At 43.7% G+C, this 23624-nt stretch overlaps 1 pseudogene; it reads left to right on the top strand.

Annotated features, from left to right (window-relative positions):
* Nucleotides 1-1815: 1815 nt before the first annotated feature.
* Nucleotides 1816-14190, top strand: LOC118570921 (annotated as a pseudogene).
* Nucleotides 14191-23624: the final 9434 nt, after the last annotated feature.

Raw genomic sequence — 23624 nt, forward strand, 5'->3', positions numbered from 1 at the left:
GGGGAAAGAGTGGTCAGTATACAATGTGTACATATGTAAAATTGCCTAACTTAAAATATGTGTTGAATTAGAATAAACAATAGTAGTAATATCATGTTGCTATATGTATATATACATCTGTGTGTGTGTATATAGATAGATAGATATCTTTCTCCATTTATTTATGAAGTTTATTCAATCATTTAATTACTTTTGTGGGCTAAGATATATCCCCTCAAAGAAAATAGGTTGAATACCTATAAGTAGCAGTGCAGTGAAGGCAGCCTCGGTGTAAAACAGTATTACATGGAGGTAATCAATTTAAGGATGTTCTTAGACTGGGTTCTGGCCTGACACAACCGATATCCTATTTAAAAAGAGGGATTTCACGTGGAGAAAGACTAGAGGGGCCAGAATGTGAAGGCATGGGGAAAATGGACCCTGTGACTGCAGCCATACATCAGGAAGCCATAGAGCTCTGAGAGGGATGGCAAATGCCAGAAGCTAGAAGAAGCAAGGTGGGAGGGGTTCTCCTATAGAGCCATCAGAAAGAACGTGGTCCTGCCAGCTCCTTATCTCAGATTTCCAGCCCCTAGAATTGAGACAACAAACTTCTGTCATTGGAAGCCCTCTAGTTTGGGGTATCTTGTCATAATGGCCACAGGAACCTACTGGGATCATTAGTGATGATGTCCACTGGGTTTCAGGCTCTGTACCAGGCTGGAGAAAGAATAAGGTATAGAATTTACAGTCACACACTATTAACAGAGATACAACCAACTGTATGCATTGATGTTCATGACTGTGGTACATACAGAGAGAAGAAGATCCTTGTCAAGGAGAACTTGAGGTTTTTCCCTCCCCTAGGTGTTGAGAAAGTTTTCCACGGGATGAGAGGCTGGGACCTTGAGGTCTTTGGAGTTGGGGGTGAAATTTGCTGGTAGGAATGAGCATGATAAGGAGAGCAAACTATTCTCAAAGTCATGTATAAAGTGATAAAAAGACGGGGGAGGGGTGAAGAGAGGTAGAGAGGAGAGCCAGGGAACGGATTTTGTTGACAATTATTAGTGTTCAGCGTGAGGGTTTGAATTCCATGCCATCTCTGTCATTCAGCCACTCACCCAACCTGAGCACTGACCCTAAACAAGGTCTGCTGTGAAGAAGCAGTCTTGATTAGAAATCACCAGCATGGTGATGTGTCCCGCTCAGCTGAGAGCCTTCAGTATCCACCCCACTAAGCCTATGTTAGAGAGGTGCCAGCTGGGAAGATTAATGCTTGCTTGGAGCTCAACCGCCATCAACACAGATTCAGAAGGGTCTTGGAAAGGTCTCCTTAGTTATGGTCAAATGGTCTGTAACCATGGCTTATGGCTGCAAACATCTCTTTTCTATTTCTTAGATTTCAGGACTTTGAGCTCTGCTTCAGTAAAGAAGTATCCTATGACAATGGGAAAGGAAGTGATTGATTGTCCCCATCTCCTAAGACACAGAGCGGTGGAGCACTGGGGCTACTTGCCTGGGTTCAGAATTGTGCTTGCCCTGGAGCACATAGCCCAACTCTCTCAGTCTCACCCTGACCTTCAACTCAGATTTTTTTCCTGTTGAAATAATAGGTGTGCCTCAAACTAAAGCTTTTGTGAGAATAAAACAACAACAAACAAACAAATAAAAAAACTCTTCTTAGAACACCTGGACCTTAGTAAACATTCAGTTGATACTCAGTATTATTGTCACTATTCTTCCTCCCATTAATTAAACTTTGCAACAATATGGACAGACTTTTAGACTTTCAGGTGCCTAAGTACATTCACACATTCTTTGTAATCAAGTGTAAGCATGGGTAAGTGATTAGTGGCAGTGATGTTAATTAACTCTCCTCAGTAAAAAAGGGACCAGAGAGAGCCCTGCACTTAAACAGCTGATTGCGATGAAACCGCTCTGTTCTGCAAAGGCGCTCGATGGGGGCCCTCTGCTTTCCACTCAGAGCAAACAGAAGTTAGCAAGAAGATCACCACTCCCCTCCTTTTTAATTAGAAAGCACTAAGAAGATGAAAATGCATAATAAGGCTCTGCAGTAGTTAAGTGTAATTCAAGTAATGTGTGCCTGGGGACCCTCTCCATCACTGCACCAGCATACAGAGCAGTGCAGTTAGGAGCTGGCTTGTCAGGGCAGGGCAGACCTGAGCTTACTCCCTTGTCAGATGCTAGCTGTGGAACATTTCCAGGGGCACTCAACCTTTCCCGGGCCTCAGTTTCCTCACTGATACTGTGGTAGTGAAAATGATGTCTAAATGTAATTTGGAGAGTAAAATACAACAATATGACCAACAATGATATCCCTTACCTTGTGTTCTTAGAGCAGGCACACGGGAGGGACTCTTCAGAGTGTCATTTGTGGGGGTTTGGAGAATCAAGCATCCAGGAAAGGGAGGTGGTCATGGTAGCTGACATAAACCACACACAAAGACATACTGTGTGCTTTCTCTCAGGAGCATGTGAGCAGCACAAATCAGAGTAGAAGGGTTAGTAAACAGAAAAAGAATACAAAGTTGGGGTGGGTGTAGGGAGTTGGGGAGGTTCTAGGAGAGTTGAGAGAATGGAGGTGAATGTGATCAACATACATTGTGCGAAAATGTCAAAGACTGAATACTGTATTTTATTTAATTAAGATATAATCACAGGCAGGCCTGGAGTTGATTGCCCTAGGCTCCAAAGAGGAAGCAGGCTCTTTCCCAGCATTCTGATGGACTGAGCCAGACAAGACGACCCACATGCATGCCCAGGCAGTCTCCTGGGCCTGAAGAGAAAAAACAGGCCCACCTGTGCCTTGTGGTGCCTGGCAGATGGGCACTATCATAGTGAGCAAATGTTATGGTGTGGTATGGCAGAGAGAGACCATATGGTTCATATCCTGTGAGTAGAGGCATATCTAAAGAGGTAAAAGTAGTGAGGAGTGGGCTAAGGAGGGTGGCTTGATTGCCACCCAGGACCATGGTGATGTCTGGGCCTGGGCTCTTGCCAGGGCCCATGTCTGTGTTCATGGCCCTGTTGCAGCTGTGGTCTGTGTTGATGCCTGAGGCTCCTGATACCACCCAACACCCAGAGAATAGGGGTGCCCAGAGTTGGCCCTGCACCTCACTGGATGCAACAGTAGGGAGTGGGGGTGCTACACTTCACCTGGGCAAAGCAATAGAACTGACATGGGTGAGCTGGCCCTGAGAGTGTGAGAATGGGAAAGCAGGTCATGCCTGCCATGTGGTGAGGGAAAGATGCAGTGGCTGGGGAGTTGACCCTGTAGACAGGGGCATGGATGAGTTAGCCCTGAGGAAGAGGGAGGGGCATGGCTGGTACCATCTCCCTCATTTGAGGTGTAGTGGTGGGGGCAAGGGAAAGATTCCCCCCTGGCTCCTACCACCTTCAGCAGGTGAGGGAGCCTATGCTCCCCTTTACTGGGTGCAACACTCAGGAAAGCAGGTCCTGCACCTCGTCTGGGCAGCACAGTAGAGCTGACCCTGTTGATGGGGCTGTGGTGAGCTGCCTGAGAAAATGAGCATGACAGTTCTGGCCCTGCCCCTCATCTACCATTTGGTGGTTTGGGCAGGAGAGGGATGCCCCCCTCCGTCCCTCACTGCCTGTGGCATGGGGGAGAGCAGGTCCTGAAATCATAAGAACAGGAGAGCTGTCTCTGCCCTCACCAGTTGCAACACTGGGTAGAGTGGCCGCTGTACCCGAACTGGGCAACACAATAGAGGTGATCCTGGTGGTGTAGGTGTGAGAGGGTCCACCCTGAGGGCCTGAAAGCAGGACAACTGGCCCCACTCCTTGTTCATCACTGCAAGGGGTGAACTAGCCAAGGCAATGCTGGAGAGCTCACCCTGGTGGTGAGGACAAGGGAGAACTGACAGGCTGACCAACCCTGCGACAACCAAGGCCCAGAAACTTAAGCATGCAATACGCTTGTATATTCATCTGTGAAATGGGTATTTATCACTTAAACTAGCACCTTATCTGTGGCATCTAGAAGTGCTAGTTTTAGTAACCTGAAATGATTTGCTAGGTCAGCAACCAGGTTGTTTGGGAAATTAATTCTAAGTTAAAACTCAACATCATGTTCAAGTACTAGAGCTAGTTAAAGATTCCCACTTTGAGATTTTGGTTGAGCTACTAGAGGTTCTGAGTTAAAGCCCAGTCAATATAAAAATTGCAAGAAAGACATGTAATGCAGTAGGGAATCCAAGTTCTGAGTCTTCATTATTCTGACCAAAACTCTGAACAAGATTTTTGCAATTGCCTAGTTAATATCGCTCATCTCAGGCATTCACAGAAGCCAGTACAGAAGTAATATCCCCCTTTGTTTCTTTCCAGCTTTCTCTTTTGCTTCACAGCAGCTAAGTACTCACTGTTCAGTAACTCAGAGAGGGCAGGCAGAAAACCAAAGTGTCCTCAGCTTTAAGGACAATGGAGGTAGTTCTAAGCTACCAAGAAATGGAAAGCCTTGGCATGATGAGGGCATGTGCATTAGGACTTGAAGTCTGCAATTTCTGGTTTTGTGTTCATGGAAGGGTTAACACCTTGAGGATTTTTGAAAGGTCAGGGTTGGCTTAAAAGATTAGCTGGTCTCCATGAGACCTGTGGGGAGGGACTTACAGCTTTCAAATGAGGAAACTGCTGAGAACTCAGGGGTGACCCAGGCCTGGTCCAGTGTCCAGCGCAGAAACCTCTACCAGTCCAGTTCCCAGCCTTTGTCTAATTTGTCCTCTGTTTCCTTTCAGAAGATAGCCTTACAAAGGCTTCATGAGGAATCCTTCCAGCCCCTGTGTACCAAAGCAGGAGGGCTGGGCTGCGTGCCCCTTTCAATAGTCTGAAGCTGGTATCTGTGTAGTTTGGGGATGTCTGCATGTTGTCTTCTAAACTACTCCTGAGTATAACTCTCCTGCAATGTAAGGTTGAGGTTGTGAATGAGACCGACAACCCCAATGACCCTGGACGTCAGGGAAATGGTTTTCATGTTGTGCTTATTCTGCATAGACCCAGGGTCTGTAATGCACAGCTGAGTGGGGATACTTTGTGGGTACCTCTCAGACCAGATTATATGGGTTCTAACTCTTACTGCATAGTGAAAGACAATTATTATCTTCAGGAAGTATTTGACCTTTGTTTCTTGAACAAAGCCATTATAAATGAAAATAAACACATAATTAAATATATTGTATTTCAAAGTGTCCCCAGATCCATCAGTTTCTGTTACCTCATTGTATTTTTATTTTATCTCTTAATATTACCCATGTCTATATTAGCTATATGGTGGTACTAACATGGTATGCTACTCTGCATTCTGTATATCTCCCTATGAGACTGGCCACAGCGGGACTATTTGTACACTACAGATACTGGCAAGAGTTACAGAACAGAACGCCATGTTCCTGCCCCTGTGGACAGGGGATCCAGCCTGGGCATGAGAGTCTTGAAGGTCTGATAGAAGTCTGGAGGAGAAGCCTGGGCTGAGAACTATGGCTCTAAGGTGATTGATGGGGAAAAGAGCGAGGGATTCCTGTGATCACCATCAGATCAAGGGCTAGAGTGTGACTCGGTGTTGTGGGTTGAACTCTGTCCCCTTTTCAGGTTCATACGTTGAAGCTCCTGATGGGATGGTGTTTGAAAATGAGGCCTTTGGGGACTGGGTAAGCCCAGTTTTCGTTGCTGGCATGAGACTGAGAAAGATTAGCTTTGTGAAGCAATGAAGTTTATTTTGTTCAGTGTTTTTGGTGCTAGAAGTCCAAATGTCAGGGCTTAGGCTCTTTGGCTGTATTGGCTCATGGCAGATGGTAATGGTGGAGCAAGGGTGGGTGTGAGCAATTATATTTCAAATGGGAAGCAAAGACTGGGTGAAGTCCAGCTTGGGCTTCCGTAACAAAACTCTCATGAGAATTAACCACTTAGCAATACTAAAGCCCTTTCTAAGAAGGGTCCAAGGACTAGGTCAGTAGATTGTATCTCTTAAAGATCCACCAGCTCCTAGTACCATCACACTGAGGATCAAGCCTCCAACATATCAAACTATTAGAAAGAAATGACAGCCATACCATAACAGGATATAGAAATGAATGACCTTATGAAGGTGGAGGTGAGTGCCCTTCTAAGAGATTATTGCCCTTATAGGAAGACACAACCTAGAACTGGTTCTTTCTCTCTCTGCCTTATTATGATACAGCAAGAAGGAATCTATTAACAATGGAGGAAGAAGGTTCTCTCATTTACATAAACAAAACCCCAAAGGGCCTTAATTAAGAACTTGGCAGCTTCTAGAAGGGTAAGACCTCTTGGGGAAGAGGAAAATACCACAGGAAGGGTAAACAGAACCAAAAGCAGTCTAGGGACCAGATCATCCTGAATCCTGACAATCAAATATCCAAACAAATATTACCAATATCATAGGAAGCTCTAGAAAGGAATAGACAGCTGAAATGTCTTCAAATGCTTCCAGTATCAGTCAAGAGTACAACTGAGAGAAATCAAACCAGATATTTATAGAGCAGATCTAGTAACAAGGATTATTATCTAAATATAAAATTCCTATGCATCTAAGTGAGGAAAAATAAAGCAGTTTCAGAATACCACAACTGTAGAAGGAGCAATCTCTTCTGGGACTGAGCACAACAAGGAAGAGATTAGAAATGTTCTAAATTTAGAAACTCAAAGGGAGAATCCTATGGAATTGAAACTCAAGAGACTTTGGGTGGGATGTTGCTGGGCTAAGATGGATTTGTGAGGACAAGGGATAGGAATTGAACAGCTCTCTGGAGTGTTGAAAAGCTGGATTTAACTGTTGTCACGGGAAGGTGCTGCTGCCATTGCCTGGGTGAAAAAACCAAGCCATGGAAGCTGCCAAGAGGCAGAAAGAAACAGGAAGCAATGAGGAAGTTCCTAGTCTCATCTGTAGCCTCACAGGAAGCAAGGAGGAAGTTCCTTCTCCCATCTGTAGCCTCACAGGAAGCAAGGAGGAAGTTCCTCCTCCCATCTGTAGCCTTCTTTCTGCTTCTCATGTCCTTTTGGGCAGTGCCAATCAGGACACTATGTCAAGATAGGGTTTGCAGAGAATACAGATAATTATCATTTCAGAAGTGGTGTGGGGCCACCCTTAGACACTAATGATAAAGAAGCCTAGATGTAAGCAGGAACAAGGAGTTTAGGGATAGACAGGCTTTCTTCACACCTAATCTGAAATGGAATGAAGAGGTGGTGGTGTATGTAACATATTTTCTTTTGGGCCACCAACCAGCTCCCAAATCATGATATGGAGACTTATTATTAGTTATGAATGCTTGGCCTTATCTTATGCTCATTTCTTTCTAGCTCTTATAACTTATATTAACCTGTTTCTCTTCATCTATGTTTTGCCTTGAGGATTTTTATCTTTCTTTCATTCTGTATGTCCTACTCTGTGTCTGACTGGCTGGTGGCTGCCTGGATGACTGGCTCTGGACATCTCCTTCTATTTATCTCCCTCATTCTCTCCTCTTCTCTCTGGCCTTCCAGTCCCACCTATCCCTCTAGTACACACTCTAGCCTCACTTATTCATCTACTGCCTAGCTATTGGCCATTGGTCTTTTTATTAGACAAGTCACATGGTTTAGGCAGGCAAAGTGAAACAGCAACACACCTTTACATAATTAAACAAATACAGCATAAAAAATGTAACACATTTTTACATCATTAAACAAATACAACATAAACAAATATAATGTATCTTTACATGCTTAAACAAGTGCAGCATAAACAAATTTAACACATTTTTACATAAACTAATATTCCACAACGGGCATACATTGGATTGACCATCCATCAGTTTAGGAAGAAAAAATAGAAACAAACAAATCAAAAACAGTAATAATATTTTATCTTTCCAAGGGTTTAATGCTTAAAGTGTGATATTTATGAAGGGAGACACAATTCTGAAGATAAGAAGAAGCTGTTGTCGATTTCCGAAGGGAGGAGATGGACCGTTGTGAAAGCTTGGATAAGTACTCCTGGAATCAGCCTCTGTTTAAGTGGTCTGTTTAAAGCAGGTTTCTGTTAAGCTATTTGTGTTTGGTGGGAATTTAGTCATCTTATGTATTTTGAATTTTAAGGTGTGTTTTACGTTTCAGTCTCTTCTCTAATATCCAACTGACTTCCTTTCTGCAAAGCATTGAAACATCCACATCTCTGCCTTTGTATCCGGTGGTAATCAACAAAACCTTAGGAGGGCATCTTTTCTCATGACAATACCTCCTTCAGTGGAGAGAAAAAAACTGTATCCTCTTGGAAAGTATCCTAGCAACTGAATCTCAGTGGCTCCATCTACTACTCACCTCCTGGGGAGGGGAGCAGGCTCCTACATTAAATGCTAAGGGGTGTGATGGTGAGGGATGCAAGGTCCCCCACTGAGGAGAGGTCATAAGTTAATAGCGGAGGAAGCACTGTAAGCTGCACTTGCAGGAGCATTAACTCTGTATAGGGATGGGTGAGGGAGCAAGAAGTAGCTAAAGAGTGGAAACATACAGAAAAAAAGAGTGATACATGCATGGGGGCCTCGGAAGACCAAGTAGGGGCTTTCCAGGTGGCAGGGAGGACCTTATAGTCAACGATGCTCTCAGTAGTGGAGAGGAGTCCTGACAGGACCATCTCTGAAGGCTGGAGGAGAGCAGGCAAGCAGTGTATAGGTCCTCTGGAGGCGTTTGGCATTGACCCTGAAGGTGACAGGAAACCACGTGTGTGAAAGCAGCAGCTATGGGATTTGCAGGGCCTCGGCTGTCCATCTGCCATGTCACACCTGGACACAAAATCTCTTAGAGAAAAATCCAAGTCCTACTGAGCCTAGACTGACTTGTACCTCAGCTTCACCTTCTCGTTTCCTCCCGCCCAGATTCTTACTAGCACATAGACTCACGCAAGGTTAAGAGGCGTCCTTTTGCCATTTCCAAGCATGCATGCAATGTACTTGCTTCATATTCACTCTCTCTGTGGCCCCATTGCCCCTCCCCCTTTCACCTTCTATAGGCCTAGACATCTTTCTCTTGCTTTCATGCCCCCTCCTCCTTGTGATTGCACTGACAAAGCTGAACCTGATGATCTCTGGTTTCATCCATACTCCCGTAAATGGCATAATGTTATTATTCCTCTGAATAAATAAAACTTGAATATACATTTTTCATTCATTCTCTGGAGGGCTCCTAGCCTGAGTCCATAAATTGGCTACAGTGAGAAACTGTCATAATAAACATGAGCATGTGGGTGACTGCTGACTTAATTCTTGGGGTATAGTTTTGCTTATTTTTCCAGCTCTGGCTAGTGATTACTGGGATGGCCTCTCATAACATGGTCGACTTGTAGTAACCCACACCATCTTTCCCCCATGAGCTGCACTTCCTATTCCCCATGGCTCACTGAGCCAAAGCAATTGCAGAGGCTGAGGTACAGTAACTTCTGATAAGTGGGGAATTCTGTGGCAGTCATTGCAACTACTATGAATGCTAAACTTTGGCTGCTCAGAGCAGGATCTCCAAGAAGCCTCCTCTGTCTGCTTTCGTTTGTGTTAACTGATTATTCTTGTGGAGCTAATAGCCTCGAAGCAAAAGGAGCTAACACAAGCATGAGTTGTGATAGCCCATGGATCTGCAGCAGGGCTGGGTAGCTCTTATCTTTGTGATTAGGGAACTATTTCTAGGACCAGTAGGCTAGTCTGGGGCCTGCTCTTCTCACCAAGATAGCGTAAGAGCAAGAAGGTGAATAGAACATGCGTGGCCCCTTAAGGTCTGGGTTTAGAACCATTCCCTATCACTTTCCTTTCTGTGTTCTGTGAAATCAAAAATGAAATTGCAATGAAAAACAGGAGTTATAGAACATTTTAAAATAGATGTGAGAGGCCTGGGGGGGGATGGAATCTGGACATAAGGACCTTTCAAGGTGCTGCCCGAAGAAATGAACCTTTGAACTGTACCCAGAGATGTGAGTGTTTGGACTGGACTACGTCTCTGAAGACCACCAATATTTTTTAATGACAGCTGAAACTGTCACAAATAGATGCTTTACCTAGAGCTCTCCATGCCAAGCAATCACATGCAACTCAACATCTACAATGATGTATGGCTTGGTGTGAGAATTGCTTTTCTTCACCAGCCACCTCTGCTATGTAACTTGTGGGATTGCTCTTACCAGAATTCCTTCAGTGGTCCCACAGCCCTTAAGTTTCCCAGGACAACTCATCCAGCCACACCTGAGCCCTTTTCCCAGCTGTAATTCCCAAGGCCTCAAATAAAGCTCTTCAATGATATTTAGCTTAATTAATTGATATCTATTGGCCAAAGTAAGTTTCATGTGTGGCCACGTTCAGCCTCAAGGTTCAGCATGCAAAGCTGTTGATACAGGATGGAGTGAGAAACCAGGGCAAGCAGTATAATCTATTACCTGGTTATTGCTATTTGATCCTGATTTTCCAAAGCCATCCTTGTAATAAGGAAGTGCAAAGTGCCACAGAGATCAGAGAAAGTCGCACCTCACTCAGCATGGGGACAGTAGACTTTCCTAAGAGCAATTGGATGAGATGGTGTTTGGAGAATGAGTAGGGCTCACCATTTAGACTAGGTGGATGTTTCAGTTAGGATTTTGTCACTGTAAAGAGACACCATGACCATGGCAACTCTTATAAAGGAAAACATTTAAGTGGTGCTCACTTATAATTCAGAGGTTGAGTCTATTATCATCATGGCAGGAAGCATAGCAGCATGCTGGCAGACATGGTGCTGGAGAAGGAGCTGAGAATTCTGCATCTGGATCAGCAGGCAACAGGAATAGAGAGTGACCCTGGGCCTGGATTGAGCATCTGAAACCTCAAAGCCTACCCCCCAGTGACACACTTCCTCCAACAAAGACACACTTCCTCCAAGGCTACACCTCCTAATAGTGCTACTCTCTGTGAGCCTCTGGGGATCATTTTCGCTAAAACCACCATACTGGGGAACAGTTCAAGAGTGGCCATCATTATACTCACTTTTGGGAACCTGGTACTAACAGGTTTTTGAGTGTTTGAGTGGCAGGGAGGTAACAACAAGCCCTCTTGCCGAAGCCTCTGCTCATCTTGGGACTCTCAAGGCTCCAAGAATGTTTAGGATGACTTAGCACCAACATGTGCTTCCATAGCTCATTGTGAGAGTCAGTTCCTTTCTCTTGCAGCTCCCATTTACTAGTCTGAATGCTCTGTAGAAACAGGAAGAAGTCATGGATCCTGAAACCACAATCAGGAATTCTAAGTGCAGTCTTTGGGAACTGTAGAACTCCAAGTGGGGATCCTGACCCCTACATCTCTTGGGTCACTGGTATAGAAGAGCTGCTCCCATTTGGCTGGTGGGCCCATAAGTTTAAGGTAATGGAATTCTTCCATGAGATAGCATCACTCTCTCACTGTGATAGGACATATTTCTCACAAGAGGACCCTAACGTTTATTCTTATACAGCTGACCATAAGTTACATTTTTCTAGTTAGTAGTTTCTGTCATTTTTTAAAATATTTTCTTCCATTCCTTCACATGCTCTCCATAGTAGACACAGTCATTATTGCAAGAATCTGCTCTCATCAATATAGGTAGCAGCATGAGCTGTGGCCACTGATATGAGGAGACCAAATGCTTGTACACAAACCTGTGAATGTTTTAGAACTTTATGCTCCTCTTTCACATCCCATTTCTCTTTAGCAGTACAACATGGGCAAGTTATCTGAAGTCAGTACCCCTGTTTTCTTATACTAGGGTGTAATATTGGAATACCAGCTATCCTCATATCATTGATTTTCCCTGGAAAGCTTTTATATTATATGAAAAAGTTTAGAAGAGGGTCTGCTTTATCCTATGAAGGCTCCAGAAATAGTGGTAGCTACCGTAGTAACTATCTCAGTCACCGTCTCTTGGTTTCTTCTGGTTTACTCTGTTAGTTGACATTACTGGCCAGGAACACTAGAATAACACAGAGCAAAGCAGCAAACAACTGTAACAAAGGTTTGGAAGAATACAGACTGGGTAATCCTGAAATATAGCCAGTCCAACATGACAAAGTGCTAATTAACTCCAGAGAATGGGCTGCATTCAATACCTACCAAAGCACCAATTGTATTTTTAAATGGTGCCTTGTCTTATCTCTCTTGCCCTTCACAAGATGCATTGTACTTATATGAGTTCTCAGAGACCGAATTTTCTGTTACCATAAAACATTATGGCAGCAGTCATGGCCCTAACCCAGACAGAAACAATCAGTGTGGGCTCGCATCTTAAATCAGAGCTGTGTGGCTAACAGTGATTAGGAAAGGGGCTTAGAAATAGTCAGAATAATGGATTTAACCAGAAGGGAAACTTCATGATGAGGAAGATTCTAGTGATGCAGAGACTGGGCTGTGTAAAAAGTGAAAGAGACCTGAGAGGGAGGAAGGGAGAGAGGAGGGGAGGGGGAGGGAGAGGGAGAGGGAGGAAGAGAGTGCTCACCAAGGAGGCAAATCATTTGCCGATGATATGTGATCTGGTGTGGGGAGCAGGAGGAAGAAACAAGTGTTCAGGTGAGAACTGAATATTTCAGTCATCTGTGGGTGTATAAAAGAAGGAGGCCACAGCATTCTTAGAATGCAGACAGGAAGGGAAATGAACCAAGTTCAGGCTCAGACAGAGAGATGAATAGATGTGATCAAATTGGAGGCCACAACTGAGCCAAGTGCAGGTTCGAAAGAGAAAGTTAGGGAGGAAAATGAGGCTAGAGTGCCACCCCTCCTCAATCAAAGGCTTGGGAGCTTTGGGGTTCAGAGCGGATGAAGAAAGAAACGGATGAAGAAAGAGACAGCTGAGCAATTAAGAGTACTTGCTGCTCTTCCAGTGGACCCAGATACAGTTCCCACATCAACATCAGGCAACTTGCCTGCCTATAACTCTAGTTCTAGGAGATCCAGTGTTTTCTTCTGGCCTCAGAAGGCACCTGCGTATATATGGCACACACACATACACTCAGGAACACTCACACAAAAAACATGAGATAAATAAAAAAACAAAAGAAGTGATTCACTCTTCACCAATAAGTTCTGCTGCATGACTTTTTGTTGCTCCATTGCCTGGTCCTAGGTCTATTGCAATGAAGAAATCACTGTACTCATTACTGACAATGGCTCCAGCATGGGCAAAGCTGACTTTGTTGGAGATGATGTCCCCAGGGCTGTGCCCTCTCCCTATTATCTGCTGCCACCAACAACAGGGTATTATGGTGGACACAGGCCAGAAGGACTCCTATGTGGATGACAAGACCCAGAGCAAGAGGGGTATCCCTACCCTAGGGGGCCCCAAATTGTCACCAACTAGGAGTATAAGGAGAAAATCTGGCACCACACCTTCTATAATGAACTGCACATGGCCCTCAAGGAAAACATAGTGCTTCTGACCACAGTATCACCCCAAATCCCAAGGCTAACAGAGAGAAGATGATACAGATAATGTTTGGAAACTTTCAATATTCCATTCATGTGCATGGTCATTCAGGTGGTGCTGTCCCTGTATGCCTCTGGCAATGTCATGGTCCCTGGTGACTGGGTCATACATACAGTGACTATCCACAAGGGCTATGCACTTCCCCATGACATCTTTTGTCTGGACCTGGGTAGCTGGAACCTGACAGGCTAACTCATGAAGGTCTAAACAGAGCAGAGTTACAGCTTCACCCCTTGGCTGAGTGGGAGATTGTACATGACATTAAGGAGAAGCTATGCTACATTGCCCTGGATCTTGGGCAAGAAGTGGCCAGTACTGCATCCTCCTGCTTCTTGAAGAAGAGCTACCTGCTGCCTGATAGGAAGGCGGTCACCATTGGCAATGAGAGATTCCAGGGTCCAGAAGTGCTCTTCCAGTCCTCTTTAATGCACATGGAGTCCTGTGGTATCCATGAGACCACCTTCAACTCCACCACCATGTACCCCACATTGCTGACAGGATGCAGGAGATCAAGTGCTAGCACCCCACACAACGAAGACCAAGATCATTGCTTCCCAGGGCACACACCCCCACATACACACACTGTGCACAAGTACTGAGTTTGGATTGGTGGCTCCATCTTGTCCTCACTGTCCAAATTCTGACAGATGTGGATCAGTAAGCAAGCAGGAGTATGGTGAGTTGGGCTCATCCACTGTTCCCTGTAAATGCTTCTAGAGGGACTGAGCCAGGCCTATGCTGCATGAGCTGATTCCCAAGTATCAATTTGTTCTCCTGGCTAACCTGCACACCTCATGCTAGCTTCATGAAGCTGAAGTAAGCCTTTGAGAAGATGTTTGTCCTTGAAGCTCATGTCAGATATCAGCACTGGATTGTAGAATTTGTTGCTGATTTTTGACCATGGAGTCAAGTTAACTATTCCCTTGGTATCTGTTTTAATACCCTATGCATATCTCGATTTAGTCTTTAGTCCACATGGCTAAGTCATTTGGTGGCTGTGTAAAGCATGCTTAGGAAGAGAAATATCCAGCCTGGTGGCTCCATGTCAGCACCATGAAATGTTCTGACCTGGCTATTAACTAATAGCTGACCGATTCAGGATATGAGGCCTGCAAGGTTCCTTGAATCATTTACCACATCCATCTATCTAACAGGGTGGGAATGTCCAATTTTTCATTCTGTTGTTTTCCTCCTGACCACTGTGACTTGTAATTTGCCTGAGTTGGGAATGTTTGCATTCACACCTATAAATTTATTCATCTTTTTAATTCATCTAAGTTTTGTTTTGCACATAATTCTTTAAGAAATGCCAAGTTTTGGTTTTCTACTGTTTGTTGAGAACATTAGGCCCTGGCAACACATCATTGTGTAAAGAAAAAAAATTAGTGATGCTATAACGACAAAAAAAAAAAAAGAAATAAAAGAAAGAAATGGTAGATGGGGGTGAGAAGGATTTATGAAACAAACAGATAAACAAATGAAATCAACCTCATGACTCCTTTCAACAATATTTATTGAGAGCCTGTAGTGGGCCATATGTTGAGCTGTGCAGCAGCATCAGCAACCTTCAGCACCACGATCATGCTCGTCAGAGATTGGCTGTGTCTAGTGGTACACAGATGTAAGTGTCTACATTCCCATTGGTTTTACAGATAATATTTTATCCACCCTCACAATAGCCCCATGGGTATAGAGGGCAGATATTATTATCTTAATTTCACACACGAGGAAGTGCAAGCTCAAGGCAATGGAGTGATGCTCCATTGGACACAGAGGCTACATGCACAGTAGGACCAGCGATCTCACCCCACTACTGACTCCTGATTATAACAGTCCACACCACTGCCCACACCGACACATCATAACTGCCCACCAAGTTGATTAAGCCCAGGGCATTTTCTGTTATACTTATAAATCTATATTTCTATTTTTCTTGTACTCCCAGAATATAATTCTCCTAAGAAGCCTGGGGGCATTTGTACATTTAAAATTCTGATCCATTCTCCTCAGGAGACACAGAATGACACTGAATTCCCAAGTGGTATGTACTTAATGGAAAACCAAGAAACACAACCATTTACATGTCCTTCTATATAAAAAAAGAGCTTCTGACCTCCTGGTAGGAAAGTAAATGTAAATTAGTAATGAAATGAGGTTAGAAACAATAATGAAGTCAGAACAGAAGAAGAGTCCCAGGGCAAAATCAGAACATTTGTATTCAAAGATATTTTCTCAGAGAATCCCAAGGCCAAGAATGTGAACAAGGGGCTTGTCCACACAAAGCAGTCAAACATATGATCAGAGGGACACCAGTGTGGACATCAGCCTGGAAAATCCTTTCCCGCCACTCAGCCTGGTTCCTTTCTTCCGATAATTGTGTTGGAATTAATCATTTGGGTTTGTCAAAGGCTCACAGGTATTGAGGTTGAAAGCTTTACCTTCCCAAACATTTGCTTTTGTTTGCACAGGTTTAGTCTGTACCTTGTAAACAGGACAAGAAATAGCCTCGACCTTCATATAAATGGTCTTCGTTTTCTAAAAGTGCCTGTTTATGAGTGATTGTATTTATCTACTGTTCAGCATGGAACTTGATTATGGCTGTCTTTCTCTTCTCTTCCATGGAGCATCCATCTGCAGGGGAACACAGGACCCCTTGACTGGTCTACCTGCCATTCTGCATATGTGGAGGGGTCCACAGTATTGTTCTTAGTTCTCATACTAATACCAGATCGAGGATTTAAAAATGCAGCTTTGTAAGTTCAAGGCCTGTTGTAGTTACAGAGTGAGTTCAAGGCCAGCCAGAGGAACTTAGAAAGCTTCTATTTTTAAAAAGTATTGTTTTCAAAGGGCTGGGGGGCAGCGGTGGTGGAGAAATGACTCCACAGTTTAGTGCACTTATTGCTTTTGCAGAGGACTCGGATTCTATTCTCTATCCATGGTGGCTCATAATCATCCTAACTGTAGTTCCCTGATGACCTTTTTTGACCTCCATAGGTACACGTACATACACCAGACAAAACATTCATATGCATGAAATTAAATACATATTTAAAAAATAAAAGAAAGCATAGAAAGGGAGGGAATATAACTCTGGTAGAGCACACGCTTAGCATGTGTCAGACACTAGCAGCTTAGCCCCGTCAGAAATCCACCCAACCAGCCAAGAAGCAAAGTAGCTAACCCATGTTGTTCCTTTCCTTAAAGAATCTCAATGGCTCCCTACTGCCTGCTGCAGAGCAAGCATCAAATCCCTCCATTCAGTCCAGAGGCCCCTTTGATTTTTGACCAGGTCTTCATCCCCAGTCTTAGTTGAAAAATTTCAGATTTCCTCACCTTCTTGAAGTAGGAGGCTTGTTTCTACCTCCCTGTGTTTGCAGATGCCAGGCTGTCTAACTGAACACACCTTTGCCTCTCTTCTGCTTTCTCAGCCCTGTGAACTTCCACAAGCCCCTCAACGAGATGCCCCACCTTTTAGTCCCTTACTTCTTTATCTCATGTTTAATACTGAAAATTTACATTTCTGTATTTCCTGACCTCATCTTTCCCTTTGTAGAACCTCTACCTAAGATAAGATGCTGTGAAGGTCATTGTCAAGTTTCTTGCAGCCACATGAAAAACCATAAAAGCTTCAAGTGATTGACCTTAACAACATACCTTATTGGCCTTCCTCATCTATCCAAAATATTTTCATTTCAACATGAAATACATACATGAATGATCAGAATATTTTCTACTTTTTATAATTGTTCTTAGAAACATTGTGTCTATTTTATACATACATATAGCATATGTCAAATAGAATGCTAAAAGCCCACATTTCATGCTTACATGAGCTTCATAATGAGAGTTCAAGAAGGAGATCCAGGGCCAGGAGATTGGTCTTCAGGTAAAAAATCTCATGACTTGAAAACCTGAGGACCTAAGTTCAATGGTCGAATTGGGTTCTCACAACACACTTACACTGTGGCTCACACATACCTGCTCTCTCTCTCTCTCTCTCTCTCTCTCTCTCTTTTATACACACACACACACACACACACACAAATAATGAATAAATCATTTTTAAGAAGCTTACATTTCTATTAACCCAAGCCAAGTGTAAAGTTTTCTAATAACTGGATTATTATTTTTAATTGAAGTTAAATGAAGTCATAAAAGTTCCTCCATTTATTTCAACCATGTCACAGTCTGAGGCAGTCAGAATCCAACTGTGCTTGGGGCAGCCCAGGTCTAGGATGTGAGGTCCTTGTGAAAATGCTCTCCTTCTAGCTACACACTCCCTGTGTCCCTTCACCAGGGCTTGTGTTGGTGGAGCAGCCTGGACTAGAGCATCTCATTAACTGCGTTAGCTGCAGGCCTCACATAACACAGATCTTACATTCACTTGGTAGGCGGGGATTCAGTGTAGTAGTATGGGGAAGTGACTGAACTCAAGGTAGGCTCCCCACTGTCAGTTTTCAGTTGAGGTATCCGAGACACAAAGAAATAACCAGATTTTCTTTCTGAGTGGCAGGAGACTGTGTATCATGAAACCAGAAAGAATAAAAAAAACTCTCAGTGAACTTCATTCTCAGCAAGTTTGCCCAATTGTGATATGACTCTATGAATCTAGACTCACATCTAGAGAGGGAGAGAACATATTTAGGGGCAACTGGTCCCAAAGGGGAAAACATCCCAGAAATGTGGCACAGCTTTAGCAGTTTCTTTTGGGGAAATGTAAGAGCTCTGAACACTTGTGTGACAAGCTTACAAAGCAAGGGCTTGAAGGTCTAGTTGCTTTGGGCCTTGGTTAGCGATCATGTTTGAAGAAGCAGAGGCAGATGGCAAAATCACACATGCATCACTTTTCTCCTGCCCTGCTTAGAAAGGGACATTCCTTCTGGGATAACTCCATGCTACTACAACTATAAAGACAGAGAGAGGAGGAGGGGTTGGGAGGGGCCAAGAGCCCGGGAGAAATAGAGAGCAGTGTGTGGCCACACTGACAACTAATTTAGAACAAAGTGTTTTTTATTTATTAACTGCTGCTTGTCTTGCGCATGAAATTGGTGGACAAAGATGAAGATTTCCATCATGGCTGGAAATAATGCCATTTAGATAACTAACTTAAATCTGATCTAGGGAGCACCTGGGCTCTTGAAAGAGAAAGAAGGGGAGCAGACTTGTCTGTCAGATATGTCCTAACTCTATCCAACCCCAGCAACAGTTCTATATGGTTTGAGACAGAATCTTGGAGACTGTAGAAAGCTCTGGAAATCCCCCCCCACACACACACACAAGCCATCTTTAGCATTCACCAGCAGTAAATGGTTTATTCCAAAAAATGGTCCAAAGGGATCGAGAGCCTTGGGTCAGATCACTGCCTGACAATCACCAGCACATATCCTTCTCCATTTTAAAATTTGAAATAGTGTTTCTATCTCATCCTTAGAAGATACACTTAATTCTTGGAGGGGCAGACTCTTCTTGTCTTTACCTGCTAGGCAGAACCTGAGGAAAATTGGGAAGATGGAGTTGTGTGAAGGAAAAGGTGCTTCTTTTCTTTACCTCTTTCACAGCCCAGTGTGTTATATCCACAGAGTTGAACTACAGACACTCAGGTAGGAGGTGGGCAGAATCATTGTTATTAAGTAATAGGCTTCCATTTGGAAAAATCTCTTCAACTAAAGTGAAGAGGACAGGGGAGACAAGGAAGAAGGATGACAAGGAAGTGTTTGCTTCCTTGTAGTGTTCTTCCCAAGTCAAAGACATTCACTCCTTCAGCTATGTGATTCCTGCCCATTATTCACACTTATGCTCCCTGAATTGTCCTCACATTAGAAGAACGGCCTCAACCAAAGGCATACCTATTCCTAGGATAGCCTTCAAGGAATAACACCTGGCTAATGAGAGTATTCAGTGGCTAGCCCCATCCCTTCAATGCACAGAAACTCTAGAGGACCACTCTTTTAGCTCTAGAGTTCCCTGGGGACTGGCTGAGACCTTGTTGAGACTCATCTGTGGCTTATCTCCTTCTCCTGTCCTCTGCTGCTCACACCCCTCCCCTTTGCTCCTGGATCCAAACATTTTTGCTTCAACTGAGCACCAGGATAAAGTAATTGGCCTGAGGGAAGAGTCCATGATCCAAGACAAATAGCTATTTTTGACACAAGTGACAACTTGGCTGCCCAATGATACCTGTAAGACCCTGCCAGATGGAAAAGGAGAAATATTTAAATCTTCCAAATCATGCTGACATCCAGTATAAAAAAATGACACATGCGACCTATTTGCAGGGGAGGGTAGGCACATATACTTGATCTCACATTACTTAGAAAATACATGTACTGTGATTCCAGTGTCACTGCATTCCAGATGTGTGGCACATGTAAGGACTTAATATTCGAACTGAACCTCTAAGTGCTTTCCATGTCCTACCTGACCTTGAATGTCAGAGATCTTTCCATTTAGCCCCAGTGAGCCATACATTATTTTCCCAGGTGTTTCATCTCTCCCATGCATAAGATAAGCTCAGTCTTCCTTACTGTGGAATTTACATTCCAGAAGAGACTAATATAAATATCCAGTGTGTTCTATGTGGCAATAGTTGTGACAAATCCCTTATGTAGATGCACAGGCCACCATGCAAGCTGAGCCTATCACAGAGACTATAGTGAGTGGGGAACTCAGCAAAGGCTTGTCTTGGGAAATGACATTGCAACAGAGAACATCAGCCTAGAGCAAGGGGACGAGGCCAAAGCACTCCAATCATGTGTGCACTCTAGGGACCAAGCCATGTGTCAAGGGCATGAGGAATGCAGGGGTGCACTGGGCAGCACTAATGATTTGAAGGAGTTGGTTGTGGAAACCCAGGTTAAGGATTTGGACATTATTTCAAGGATATGTGTGAGGCACTGAAAAGTTATAGAAGATAGTGACGTGATCAGATAGAGATTTTTAAAGTTATTGTCTTGCTTCAAGCACTGGACAGGGCTGAAAAGAAACTAGGGGCACTAATGTATAAGCATTCCTCTGAAGGGAAAGATGATGGTGAACTGCAGAGATATGAGAAGAACAGCGGTGAAGACTGGGAACCCAGTTGGATTGACTGAAATGCTCAGGGCAAGACCCCATCTGCGACTATTTTCTCCCCAGGAATTCTGAACTCTTGATTCAGAAATCCTTCTCTGGTTTTAGTGTCAGCAAAATTATGAAAGTTGAGAAAATAAAATTATACTCTATGTCACTGAAAATCATAATATTTGCCACTGAAAATATAATAACTTTCCCAGAGAAAAAGTTATACACAGGTTCTAAAAGTTGTCTCTGTAACTATGGTGAGAGAGACATAAGAGTAAGATGAATCCTTATTTCTTATTCATGGGACTTTGCAATCAAATCTCAAATCACATAATCCATTTGTCAACTCAGCAGGTGATTACTTTTAATCTTTTTTGACAATTTAATATATGTATATGTTTTGATCATATTCACCTCCCTCATTACCCTATTTTATCATCTCCTTATTCCTTCTGAATGCCTTCTTCCTCCCAAGTGTTCCTCCTACTTCCATATCCATTTTAATGACCAGTTGAGTTTAATCAATGTGGCTTGCAGGAGTGTAGGTGTGCAGAGTTATTCACAAGAGTGAGAGCAACCATTGAAGAAAAGACTCCCCTTCTCTCAGCAAGCAATAACTGTCAATAGCTCTTCGGCTAGGGGTGTGGCTTTGCGACCCCTCCTCCATCAATGCTAGGTATTTATTGAACAGTCATGTGAAGAAGGATGCCAGCATATAGAATGTATGAATGGAGCTTCCAAAAGGGAATAGTTAATAAGAACTCAACTGGTTATCTCTAGGGAAAGGGCAGCAACAATAACAAAAAGATGGCTGTGACTCCTCCATCCTTCACTAAATCAAAGCCAGTGTGAGGTGAGGTGGTACCCAGGGAGAACCATACGAACCTGGAGCTGAGAGTCACTGAAAATCCCAGCCTCAGCCTCTTCTGGGGACACTGCTCATACAAACTCATAGCCAGGGATCCTCCAATGGTCCCTTCCTCTTCCCCAGGTTCTGTGTTCCCTGTTGGGCTTCTCTTGTTCTTGCAACATACTGGGACACACCCTGCAGGAAATCGCCTCACTGAAAAGGCAACATCACTTTGGGGTGAATGAAGTTTTCTGCAAAGACTGCATGATAAATCACATCATGCTGCTGAAAGGAGAGTGACCAAGTGTGGCTTCTCTTCATCCCAACCCCAGCCCAGCTTCAATCTGGTTTAGAACCAATGTTTTGAAATCTAGATCTTTTTTTCCCATGCTTCTGTGTGCAAGAATGCCCACAGGATGTTGATAGAAGCATGGAAAAACTCTGTCATTCCTTCTGAGGACATTGCTGAACCAGCAGTTGAGAACCCTGGGGGTACTCTGTAAAGACCCATCAACCGTGAAGAGTGGCACTCCTCAACGACAAGGAGGAATGCTGTCACCTCTGCTGGCCAAGTGCAGGGTGCTGTGGCCTGGTGCAACCCATCCTTCTCCCCTTGGGGACCATCACATTGTAAAGGATTCTAGTGAAGAAATCTGCACAGTTGTGTCTTACTGTAAGTGTCCAGAACCTAGGAGAAGGGAAGCATCGTGGATTTTTCGTTCTTCAGCAGTGTTTTGGAACAGATTTTTCCTCATTTGCACCAGATGCTAAGCACACAGCCTGGTTTTCATGACTTCATGTTAAATTAACCTCTCATGTGTGGAGACCGCTTGCTGCATTGCAAAGATTGGGAGGAAAACCAAAGGGAACCAGTATGTAGGCCAGGACTTAGCTCTCACTGCAGTCCCATCTGCCTCCAGGACCGAATCTTATCTGATCATTTCCATGGCAACAGCTGTGGGATTAGAATAGGATGAAGGTTTAGGAAGAGTTGCTGGAATTCAGTCCTAGACAAGTGAGGATTATTTAACTACACTCTCGTGTTACCATGGAAACGCAAATTTACAAATCAGGCAGGATTTTTGTAGCTCTGTGGCACAGAATTATATTCTTAGGGCTGCTTCAAATCCCCCAGATCCATTTTCTGTCCCATGGGGGTGGGGAACATAATTATCCCACTGGACACAGCTTAATTATTCCACAAATACTTTTTATTTTCACTTTAAAAGCAGAAAAAGAGATAGACTAAGTTCAAGATCAAAGTACTAGCTCTTAAAATGCCGTTCTAATTTTTAAAAGTCAAATTTGATTTAGCCCAAAGAGAAAGAATTTTAAACATATGCTAAGGAACATATACAGAGTCAGTTAAGGCTCATATATGAATCAAAACAAAAATTATCCTCCTTAAAATGGTATTTATTTCTCTTAATGCCAATCAGCCCTGGACTTTTAAATTGCTTAATAGAAAATGAATGTCGAGTCAATAAAGCTTCATCTTTGATCAGTGTTTTAGGATTTACAAATGGCTTTCACCCACAATAGCTTGCCTTCATCTTTTAAATATATACAATTAAAAAATAATAAAGAACAGCAAAAAGAGTGCCAGTACCTGTCTCAGAGCCTGACCACACCCCTCTCACATCAGAACATCTGCAAGAAAACCACAGATGCTGACAGCTGCATTTCTTTCTTAGTGCTTCCCTACTAACTCCCAAACACCCATCTCCTGTTTTCCACTCCCCACCCCTTCCTGTGGCATACATACTCAGAGCCTCCCAGGTGACTGACACCTCCTTCTGTCGCCATTATCCGCACCAGCTGCTTAAGTCAAGTCAGGGCAGTGACAGGAGCTGTCAGAAGTGGAGTGACTTCCCTCAAGGTTAAGCAGGAACACAAAGGGGGAGCTGGACCATCAGTCAGCGCCATAAAGTCAGAGTGGAACCTGATGTGGCTCTAGTTTGGACAGGGTAGTAATAGGCTATTTGCATATGGATGTTATCTGTGTCATGAGTCTAGGAGACCTGGCTGTCAGGACGGAAAACTGCAGAAAACAGAGCTGAGCAATCATCCTTGAATTAAGAGCACGCAGCCACACGTTGGAGGCACATTACTTAAAGCTGAGCCAAGCCTGGGTGTGCTCAAGCCTGTGATCTGAGAGAGGGGTATGACCTAGCTTAGTCCAAAAGAGATTCTGAAATATGTGCTAGTACGTGTGTCCCCAGAGGATGCAAGCTTGCCATGT

Source organism: Onychomys torridus, chromosome 1, assembly GCF_903995425.1.
Source record: "Onychomys torridus chromosome 1, mOncTor1.1, whole genome shotgun sequence".
In the NCBI taxonomy this organism is placed as follows: domain Eukaryota; kingdom Metazoa; phylum Chordata; class Mammalia; order Rodentia; family Cricetidae; genus Onychomys; species Onychomys torridus.